This window comes from Podarcis melisellensis, assembly GCF_964234715.1.
Source record: "Podarcis melisellensis genome assembly, chromosome: 8".
Classification (NCBI taxonomy): Eukaryota; Metazoa; Chordata; class Lepidosauria; order Squamata; family Lacertidae; genus Podarcis; species Podarcis melisellensis.
In genome coordinates, this window is record NC_138540.1 from 342,783 (window position 1) to 354,854 (window position 12,072).

Here is a 12,072-nt window from a genome sequence, read left to right on the forward strand (position 1 = left end):
CTTTGGGCATGTCCACCAAAGGTGAAAGAATGTACCTTCAGTCTCTTTACATTTCCAGCATTTATTATCAGACAAGTGGTAAATTTTTACAAGCTTGACTGGGGTCATGTACCACCTATAAATCATTTTCATAATATTTTCTTTTAAGGCATTACATGCCGTAAATTTCATACCGGTGGTCCACAACTGTTCCCAATCAGCAAAGATAATGTTATGACCAATATCTTGTGCCCACTTGATCATAGCTGATTTAACCGTTTCATCCTGCGTATTCCATTTCAACAGCATCCTTTAGCCGTTTCTCATAGGGCATCGTTTCCAGGCCTTTGACCATTTTGGTTGCCCACCTCTGGACACGTGCCAGTTTGTCAGTGTCCTTCTTGAACTGTGGTGCCCAGAACTGGACGCAGTACTCCAGGTCAGGTCTGACCAGAGCAGAATACAGTGGCACTATTACTTCCCTTGATCTAGATGCTATACTCCTATTGATGCAGCCCAGAATTGCATTGGCTTTTTTAGCTGCCGCGTCACACTGTTGGCTCATGTCAAGTTTGTGGTCAACCAAGACTCCTAGATCCTTTTCACATGTACTGCTCTCAAGCCAGGTGTCACCCATCTTGTATTTGTGCCTCTCATTTTTTTTGCCCAAGTGCAGTACTTTACATTTCTCCCTGTTAAAATTCATCTTGTTTGTTTTGGCCCAGTTCTCTAATCTGTCAAGGTCGTTTTGAAGTGTGATCCTGTCCTCTGGGGTGTTAGCCACCCCTCCCAGTTTGGTGTCATCTGCAAATTTGATCAGGATACCCTTGAGTCCATCATCCAAGTCGTTGATAAAGATGTTGAATAAGACCGGGCCCAAGACACAACCCTGTGGCACCCCACTAGTCACTCTTCTCCAGGATGAAGAGGAACCATTGATGAGCACCCTTTGGGTTCGGTCAGTCAGCCAGTTACAAATCCACTGAGTGGTAGCATAGTCAAGACCGCATTTTACCAGCTTCTTTACAAGAATATCATGGGGCACCTTGTCAAATGCCTTGCTGAAATCAAGGTAGGTTACATCCACTGCGTTCCCTTCATCTACCAGGCTTGTAATTCTGTCAAAAAACAAGATCAGGTTAGTCTGACATGACTTATTTTTCAGAAATCCATGCTGACTATTGGTGATCACAGCATTCCTTTCTAGGTGCTCACAGACTGTTTGCTTAATGATCTGCTCCAGAATCTTCCCTGGTATTGATGTCAGACTGACTGACTGACTGACAATTTAGAGGAAGGGCTTTTTTTCCAGCCTGAACTTGCTAGAACTCAATTTGGGCACCTCTCAGGTGGGCATCATTGCCATTATAAAAGAACTAGGGAGATGTTCAAACTGAGTTCCAGCACCTCTTTTTCAAGTAAAATAGCATTTTAAAAAGTAATGAAACATTTGGGTGCCTGGAGAAACAGACACCTCTCCCAATTCCAAATGCAGAAGTTTATAGGACTGCCAGTTAGGTATTATTTCAGCACTGGCGATGAAACAGTGACCTCTATTGCACCTGAGGGCAGCAGCTTGTCTAAAAGGGTACAGGAAGGTTTTGTGGTGGGAAAGATGGGCAAAACAAGCTAAACTAAGAACTTGTGGAAGAGCTTCAGATATTTAAATAGTTGAAAGACTGTCAGGTTAGATGCAGAATCTGGTGCCCTCCAGATGTGGCTTAGCTCCCAACTCCCACCAGCCCCAGACAGTATGACCCCTATTTCCCCATCTCTGAAGCAAAGGATATGGAGCCCTATGTTGAAGCTTCATTCTGGGCCACCAGAAACACACCCTTTGGCTGCCTTGGTGCATTTCATTTCCCTCTATTTTTGATGTTCATGCTTATGCAGCCAAAACAGAAGGCAAAACGCAAAAATAAGTGAAGTAAGCCCAAACAAAGCAAAAAACGTGTTTGAGGGAATCAATAGGCATAGAAAGAAGACAAAGAAGCTTTTTTAGGGCTTATTTCACTTTGTTTCGTGTGTTTTGGGTGTGCATGCATATTCACCCACAAATCGCAAAACGAAGTGAAATTAGCCCATACAGAGCAAAACAGGTTGTTTTTGGTTCCATATGCATAGAAAGAAGACAAATAAGCTTCGTTTGGGCTTCTTTCACTTGGTTTCTGGCTCTTTCGCTGTGCATGTACGGTATATTCACCCCAAAAATGCAAAACAAAGTGAAAGAAGCCCAAGCAAAGGAAAACAGGTTGTTTTTGGTTCCATATGCATAGAACGAAGTCGAATAAGCTTTGTTTGGGCTTCTTTCACTTGCTTCCGGTTCTTTCTGTATGCATGTATGTTGTTGTTGTTTAGTCGTTTAGTCGTGTCCGACTCTTCGTGACCCCATGGACCAGAGAACGCCAGGCACCTCTGTCCTCTACTGCCTCCCGCAGTTTGGTCAAACTCATGCTGGTAGCCTCGGAAACACTATCCAGCCATCTCGTCCTCTGTCACCGCCTTCTTCTTGTGCCCTCCATCTTTCCCAACATCAGGGTCTTCTCCAGGGAGTCTTCTCTTCTCATGAGGTGGCCAAAGTACTGGAGCCTCAGCTTCACAATCTGTCCTTCCAGTGAGCACTCAGGGTTGATTTCCTTCAGTATGGAGAGGTTTGATCTTCTTGCAGTCCATGGGACTTTCAAGAGTCTCCTCCAGCACCATAATTCAAAAGCATCAATTCTTCGGCGATCAGCCTTCTTTATAGTCCAGCTCTCACTTCCATACATCACTACTGGGAAAACCATAGCTTTAACTATACGAACCTTTGTTGGCAAGGTGATATCTCTACTTCTCAACATGCTGTCTAGGCCTGTCATTGCCCTTCTCCCAAGAAGCAGGCGTCTTTTAATTTCGTGGCTGCTGTCACCATCTGCAGTGATCATTGAGCCCAAGAAAGTAAAATCACTCACTACCTCCATTTCTTCCCCTTCTATTTGCCAGGAGGTGATGGGCCCAGTGGCCATGATCTTCGTTTTTTTGATGTTGAGCTTCAGACCATATTTTGCGCTCTCCTCTTTCACTCTCATTAAAAGGTTCTTTAATTCCTCCTCACTTTCTGCCATCAAGGTAGTGTCATCTGCATATCTGAGGTTGTTGATATTTCTTCCGGCAATCTTAATTCCGGCTAGGGATTCATCCAGCCCAGCCTTTCGCATGATGAATTCTGCATATAAGTTAAATAAGCAGGGAGACAAAATACAGCCTTGTCGTACTCCTTTCCCAATTTTGAACCAATTAGTTGTTCCATATCCAGTTCTAACTGTAGCTTCTTGTCCCACATAGAGATTTCTCAGGAGACAGATGAGGTGATCTGGCACTCCCATTTCTTTAAGAACTTGCCACAGTTTGCCATGGTCGACACAGTCAAAGGCTTTTGCATAGTCAATGAAGCAGAAGTAGATGTCTTTCTGGAACTCTCTAGCTTTCTCCATAATCCAGCGCATGTTTGCAATTTGGTCTCTGGTTCCTCTGCCTCTTCTAAATCCAGCTTGCACTTCTGGGAGTTCTCGGTCCACATACTGCTTGAGCCTTCCTTGTAGAATTTTAAGCATAACCTTGCTAGCGTGTGAAATGAGTGCAATTGTGCGGTAGTTGGAGCATTCTTTGGCACTGCCCTTCTTTGGGATTGGGATGTAGACTGATCTTCTCCAATCTTCTGGCCACTGCTGAGTTTTCCAAACTTGCTGGCATATTGAGTGTAGCACCTTAACAGCATCATCTTTAAAAATTTTAAAAAGTTCTGCTGGAATACCATCACTTCCACTGGCCTTGTTATTTGCAGTGTGTCAGGGGCTCAGGAGCAGAGGCACAGGAAAGGGAGGAAACGGAGAGCGAGGGGGAGGAATCCGAAGGAAATGTAAGCGATGACAGTGGTCCGAGGTCTCTGAGTCTTTCCAGCGAATCGGAAGATTCACAGAAAGGGGCTCCCATGGTCAGAGCAAGGGGGGTGCCTAGGGGGACACCCCAGGAAGAAGGGGCCAGAGGGGACTCAGAGAGCAGCAGTTGGAAATCAGGACCAGCTTCCCCACCAGAGCGCAGTAGGGGGGAGGAGTCCCAGGTATCGGGATCAGGCTGCTCACCGCCAGCGGGAGGAGATGAGTCAGGATTGGCCACGCCTCCATCGGAGAGCGAGGAAACGGTCAAGAGGAAGGTTGGAGGCTGGGCGCGCGCGCCAAGTTCAAATGTACAGGCGAGCGGCACAGTCGGTAGCCCGGATAGGGAGTCAGGTCCTAAAGCCCGCCGAAAGGAGGGATAGGAGTCAGGGGGGTCAGCGTCAGAAGAGTCCAGAAAGGAGGAGACCCCGGGGGGCAGAAGGACCCAGAGGAGAAAAGAGCGACGGAAGAGGTAGAGTAAGGCTAGAGTCTTAAACTGGTGTACAGGGGGTGGAGACTCAGACGGAGCTTCGCCGATCTAGCTTCTAGACGTAGAGCTGCACGCTGCGGCTTGTAAATGGAAACTGAACTTCAATAAAGACTTTTGTACATTACTACCGGCTAGCGTTGGCCCTCTGTGAGCTGGGACCTGGAGGCAGCTCTGACAGTAAGCTCCGTCTCCTCTAAATACACCTCGCAACGTGAGTAGACGCAGCGAGGGGCGAAGATTGGTGCTTCGCGAGCTCACAAAAGCTGGACAGGATGGCTACCGAAGAACGAATGGTAGACCTGCAAAATGCAGTTACACAACACAACGCGGAGATACTAGCATCCAGGAAGAGGGAAGAAGATACTGCTGCTACCTGCAGGGATCTACGAGCCAGGTTAGAAATGCTGACTAAGCAGGGGCTACCGGGACCCAAACCAGAAGGGATTGGGCTGGGGAAGAGAGGAGGCAGCCTTGTGTCTCATTTCGATGGGATTCTGCAGCAGTACCCTAACTTCCGAGCAGACGTGATGTTTGCGCTGCAATTGCTGGATAAAGACTTTAGAGATGAGCAGGAGAAGGTGGGGTTTATATTATCTCATTTACATGGAGAAGCTAAAGCGTGGCTGCGCAATCTGTGGAGAGATAAGGATCCGGCGCTCCGAAGTGCGGATGCCTTCATTAAAGCGATGGATGCATGTTTTTTATCAACAATAGACATTGATATCGCCAGAAAAGAGATACATGGACTGAAACAAGGGAGAGCCACTGTAAGGCAGTATCATTCCCGCTTTTTTGCATTGGTCAATGCGCTGGGATGGGAGAAAGATTCAGCTGCAGTCAGAGACCTTTTCTGGGAAGGGTTGAATGGAGCTGTGAAAGACGAAATTGCAAGGGGGGAGAGACCCCAGAGCACTCAGGAAGTTGTTCAGAGGGCGCTGACGATTGGGGTGCGGCTGGAAGAACGTCCTTGGAGCAAAGAAGAAGGGCGTTGGGGACGCACGCCAGCGAGAGCACCTCCCCTCTTTCCCAGGGATGCAGCGCATGCGCAATCCACGCCTCCGCTGGGAGGGGGAGAGGAACCGATGGAGATAGGAGGCGCCAGGGCTCAGGCAGCAACCAGAGCCCTAACACCGGGAGCAGTCAAAGCGAAGCCTCCTAGAGGGAACAGGAAGTGCTACATCTGCGACAGTGCTCAGCACATGGCGAAAGAGTGCCCCCAGAGGCTCCACAAGCACACTGCAGCCTCTGCAACAGTAACAGAGACAAATCAGCAGAGAGAACCGCAGCAGGGAAACGACAGAGTCTGGCTGGAAGCAGAGGCACTGGGGCCCAGCCAGACGAGTCAGTGAAGCAGTCCCCAGAAATTTTGCAGCCCACAGACCCTCTCCCGCCCAAACCAGTGGTGCAACTCACTGCATCGCTCCAGCTACCCAATGGACTCACAATGGAAGTGCCCATTACCATTGACTCTGGTAGTAACGCAGACTTTATAGGACTGGATTTCATTAAGCTACACAGCATAGCGCTCCTGCCAGCCACGCTGCCCCTGAAGGTTGTCACGGTGGATGTCAGGGAATTGCTGGGGGGGCAGGTGGTGAAGCAAACGCCGCCGATGGTGATGCAGATTGGCAATCACCGGGAAGTCATCAGCTTCAATGTCACCCAACTGTCGGACACGCCTGTAGTATTGGGCATGAGTTGGACCCAGGGCTTCGCCGATCTAGCTTCTAGACGTAGAGCTGCACGCTGCGGCTTGTAAATGGAAACTGAACTTCAATAAAGACTTTTGTACATTACTACCGGCTAGCGTTGGTCCTCTGTGAGCTGGGACCTGGAGGCAGCTCTGACAACAGCCTTCGCCACTCTTTTTTGACTATGAGGGCCACTCCATTTCTTTTACGGGTTTCTTGCCCACAGTAATAGGTATGATGGTCATCCGAACTGGATTCACCCATTCCCGTCCATTTTAGTTCACTGATGCCCAGGATATCAATATTTATTCATTTTAGTTCACTGATGCCCAGGATGTCAATATTTATTCTTGTCATCTCATTTTTGACCACCTCCAAGCTACCCAGGTTCATGGTTCTTACATTCCAGGTTCCTATGCAATATTTTTCTTTACAGCATTGGACTTTCCTTTCGCTTCCAGGCATATCCACAACTGAGCGTCCTTTCGGCTTTGGCCCAGCCGCTTCATCAGCTCTGGATCTACTTGTACTTGCCCTCCGCTCTTCCCCAGTAGCATGTTGGACGCCTTCCGACCTGAGGGGCTCATCTTCCAGCGTCATAACTTTTATATGCCTGTTGTCTTTGTCCATGGAGTTTTCTTGGCAGGGATACTGGAGTGGCTTGCCGGTTCCTCCTCCAGGTGGATCACGTTTGGTCAAAACTCTCCACTATGACCTGTTCATCTTGGGTGCCCTGCTCGGCATAGTTCACAGCTTCTCTGAGTTCTTCAAGCCCCTTCGCCATGGCAAGGCAGTGATCCATGAAGCATCACCCTAAAGCCGCAAAGCAAAGTGAAAGAAGCCCAAGCAAAGCGAAACATGTCTTTTCTGTGTCAATATGTGTAGAAAGAAGATGAATAAGCTTTGTTTGGGCTTATTTCAATTTGTTTCGTGTTTTTGGGTGTGCATGCATATTCACACATAAATCGCAACACGAAGTGAAGTAATGCCAAACATAGGAAAACAGGTTGTTTTTGGTTCAATATGCATAGAAAGAAGACGACTAAGCTTTATTTGGGCTTCTTTCAATTCGTTTTGTGTTTTTTGGGTGTGCAGGCATATGCAGAAATAAATAGCAAAAGGAAGTGAAGTAAGGCCAAACAAAGCAAAACAAGTGTTTTTTTGGATCAATATTGTCAGGGAACTGCCATCAGGGCCAGAGGGAGAGAGCGGGCTCCAAAGGGATTCCAGAGAGCGTCCTGGGATGGGGAGAGGCAGCACATCTTCTGGGGAAGGGAATCAGCACCAGTGGAGAAGGGGGGCAGATAGGGGAATTGGCGAGGCGGTCCCATGACTCTTCGCCGGGGACCAGCAGGGAGAGTAAGGGTCCTCTGCTGCCCACACCCTCCTTGCGCAGAAGGCTTCCGCGCAGGGAGAGTAGGTGGAGACTAGGCGTCAAAGAGCTTCTTTGCTGGAAGAAGTTCAAGAAACGCCCACTGACAGATTCTGCCAGCGATTGAGACAGAAAAGGTTCACTCAGGCAACCCAGCCAGGTGTGGCGCTGGTTTACGCACGAGCAACCCCTAGAACCATTACAAATATGCATAGAAAGAAGATGTATATACTTATGGAGCAATAGGAGATATTATGGACAACAGACATTAAATTCACAGCATGCTATAATCTCAGGGAAAACACCATGAAAATGGTATGTAGATGGCATCTTACTCCCAAAAAGCTTGCTAAAATGTATAAAGGGAAAACATCAACATGTTGGAGATGCAAAAAAGAGGAGGGGTTGTATCATATGTGGTGGACATGTGTTGTTGTTGTTTAGTCATTGTTTAGTTGTGTCCGACTCTTCGTGACCCCATGGACCAGAGCACGCCAGGCACTCCTGTCTTCCACTGCCTCCCGCAGTTTGGTCAGACTCATGTTTGTAGCTTCAAGAACACTGTCTAACCATCTCATCCTCTGCCGTCCCCTTCTTCTTGTGCCCTCAAACTTTCCCAACAGGTGGACATGTGTAGCTGTCAGGGGCTCAGGAGCAGAGGCACAGGAAAGGGAGGAAATGGAGAGCGAAGGGGAGGAATCCGAAGGGAATGTAAGCGATGACAGAAGAGTCCAGGAAGGAGGAGACACCGGGGGGCAGAAGGACCCAGAGGAGAAAGGAGCAGCGGAAAAGGTGGAGTAAGGCTAGGGTCTTAAACTGGTGTACAGGGGGTGGAGACTCAGACGAGGCTTCGCCGATCTAGCATCTAGACGTAGGGCTGCACGCTGCGGCTGGTAAATGGAAACTGAACCTCAATAAAGACTTTGGCACATTACTACCGGCTAGCGTTGGTCCTCTGTGAGCTGGGACCTGGAGGCAGCCCTGACAGTAGCCATTAGCAAATACTGAAATTATAACAAGTTTAAGAAATGATTTTAAATCACCTTCAACCCCCCCCCCCCGAGATTTTCCTACTTGGTATACTACCACCAGAAATTTAAAAAGATATAAGAACATTGTTTATGTATGGTATAACAGCAGCTTATAGCAAGGAACTGGAAGAATGAAATGCTCCCAGAAATTACAGATTGGCAGAAATTCATGTTAGAATATCTACAATTAGCAAAATTGACGGGATCAGTTAGAGGAATATCGAAACAAAAAACAACTAGAGAATGGATTATATTTAAGAATTATGTAAAATTTTATTGTACAAATAATCCATATTAGCAGAAATTGGGTGATATTTGTAAAGAAAAAGTTCAAAGTAATGCATACAAAGCAGAAATTATATCATACAATGTAAACCTATGTAAAAAAGAATGTTATATCAAACAGTATAATGAGAAGGATGGGAAGGATTGTGCTGATGAGTACTTTTACTATGTAAATAACTTTGTCTCTCTTTTTAAATTTGATTTGTTTGTTTCTTATCTTTGTTATTTCTTTTTTATTTTTCTTTATAAATTTTCCATTTTATATAATTTTCTCTTTTTTTACCTGTTAAGAGATAGTACATAAAGTTTGTATAGACATGCAAATCTTTTAATCAATTAAAAATTGATAGTTTAAAAAAATAAAAGGAAGGAAGGAGAGAGAGACAGAGGGAGACGGAAGGAAGGAATGAAGGAAGGAAGGAAGGAAGGGGGAGAGAGAGAGAAGGAGAGAGAGAGAGAGCAGGAAGAAAGGAGGAAGGAAGGAAGGAGAGAGAGTAGGAGAGAGATAAGGAATGGGAGAGAGAGAGAGAGAAAAAAAGGGAAAGAAGAGATAGAAAGAAAGGGGAGAGAGAAGAGGAGAGAGAGAGAAAGACAAAGAGAAGCAAGGAGAGAGTGAGGAGAGAAGGAAGGGAAAGAGAGAGAAGGAAGGAGAGAAAAAGAAGGGAGAGAGAAGGAAGGGAGAGATAGATAGAGGACGGGAGAGAGAAGAAAGAAAGGAAGTAAGGAATCCAGGAAGGAGAGAGAAAGAGAGGGAGGGAGGGAGGGAGACAGAGGAAGACAAAAGGAGAGAAGGAATGAAGGGAGAGAGAGAGAGAAGGGAGGGAGGGGGAGGGAGGGAGACAGAGGAAGAGAAAAGGAGAGAAGGAAGGAAGGAAGGGGGAGAGAGAGAGAGAAAGAGAAGGAGATAAAAGGAAGGAAGGAAGGAAGGAAGGAAGGAAGGAAGGAAGGAAGGAAGGAAGGAAGGAAGGAAGGAAGGAAGGAAGGAGATAGGGAGAGACAGAGGGAGAGAAAAGGAGAGAAGGGGGAGAGAGAGAGAAGGAACGGGAGAGAGAGAAGGAAGGAAGGGAAAGAGTGAGAGAGAGAGAGAAGGAAGGAGAGAAGGAAGGGAAAGAGAGAGGGAGAGAGAGAGAAGGAGACAGAGAGAAGGAAGGAGAAAGAGAGAGAGAGAGAGAGAGAGAGAGAGAGAGAGAGAGAGAGAGAGAGAGAGAGAGAGAGAGAGAGAGAGAGAGAGAAGGAAGGGAGAGATAGAAGGAGAGAAGCTAGGGAAAGTGTCAGAGTGCCTCATGAAGATAATGAAACAGCAGCTGGAGGAGAAGGTTTGCAGCTGCAGCCAGTGCCAAAGCCACACTGCAGTTGCAACAAGAATATGAGGCCATCCCAGCAGCACTCACAGACGGCTAGCAATTCTGAGCTCTAGTGGGCTGCAAAGTGTAGATTATTTTTGGAAGAAAGAAAAGTTTGGATTTGATATCCCGCCTTTCACTCCCCTTAAGGAGTCTCAAAGCAGCTCACAATCTCCTTTCCCTTCCCACAGCAAATTCTCTGTGAGGTGAGTGAGGCTCACAGACTCCAGAGAAGTGTGACTAGACCAGGTTCACCCAGCAGCTATATGTGGTGGAACGGGGAAGTGAACCCGGTTCACCAGTTTATGAATTCACCACTCTTAACCACTACACCACACTGGCTCTCAGTCTTTTATATGGAAGATGCCTGATGCATATGGGGGCCTGGAAAACTTTGCCTGTAGCATTCCCAAATGCCAGCTTAATAATTGAGAGAGGAAAGTCCCTGAAACATATCAGAACTGCTTTGTTATCTTTCCACAAAATAAATACATCTATATATCACCTGTTGGTTGAACGCCACCCACAATCTCTGCTGAGCTTTGGCAAGATTCCAGGGAAGTTCCAGGCGCTTACACAGGGTCTGTGTTCCCTTGAGAATCAAGGCATGGAGGAGGCTGTTGTAGCTTTAAGAAATATGATATATTGACATACAGTGGTACCTTGGGTTACACTTTAGGTTACAGACTCCGCTAACCCAGAAATAGTACCTCAGGTTAAGAACTTTGCTTCAGGATGAGAGCTGAAATCGCGTGGCGGCAGCGGGGGAACCCATTAGCTAAAGTGGTTGTTGTTGTTTAGTCGTTTAGTCGTGTCCGACTCTTCGTGACCCCATGGACCAGAGAACGCCAGGCTAAAGTGGTATCTCAGGTTAAGAACAGTTTCAGGTTAAGAACAGATCTCCAGAACAAATTAAGTTCTTAACTCAAGGTACCACTGTATCTACACCTGAATTTGGATGGAAGGAGTCCAGATCTAACAACATGGTCATCCAAGAGGGGTTTGCTCCCCACAGCAGTGCAGCACGGGAGTACAAGGCATCTCTCCCAGCCTCCCTTCAGCCATCCTGCCAAAATGGTTCTCTCCTTTGTTCTCAGCCCCCAACTCTACATATGAAATCATGCTCCACTACCTTGGTAACCTTCCAAATCTCCTGCCTCTGTTTGTACATCTGGGCAGGGGGGAAGGACAGTGCTCTTGCATTACCAATGCTCAGTGACCCTGCATTGCTTCTTAGTAGCCCTAGCTTAGCCAGGTTGTTTTGCATAAGCTTGCCCATAATTCCTCTGCAGTTTGTATTTTCCCTTCATATTCCAAATGGATGCTTTAATTGAGATCCGTGCATTGCAAGGGGTTGGACAATGACCCTATGAATCAAAACCCTATCATTTATTATTTTCTTGGGGTTGGGGGGGTTCCCCTCCCAAATTCATAGCACACCTATATTACAGCCAGAAGAAGTTGTTCAAGCACATGTCAGCAGGATTGCTCCTCTGGAGGGCAGGCTCATCTTGGACTTCCTTGTGTGGGAATTGACCTCCTGATTATTGAGGGTGACATGGACAAGTTCCTCATCAACAGCACCTGGAAGAGCTGCCCAAAGGTAGATGTTGATCTATGTCCTACTGTCTCCACCCTGGCCCACCACCTGAGGATACCAGCTGCTACAGCATCTGGCTAGGCTACCTAAGCAATGGACATTATGTTTATGTTGTTTTTTTGTTAAATCGTTTTTATTAATTTTTTCAATAAGAATCATCCAATTAACATATCAAATTATAATCCAATCAAAATAAAAAACTAAAATAAAAAACCAAATTATCATCCAAATTATAATTATTAATTTTTTGGGACTTCCCATAGTCTGGACCTTGAAGCATATCTCCAAATCTCAGTCCTGCCTCTCCTCGTTGTTTCCATATTTTCCACATCTTGATTTTAACGCTTTAAAGTTCTCTGTCTCTGGC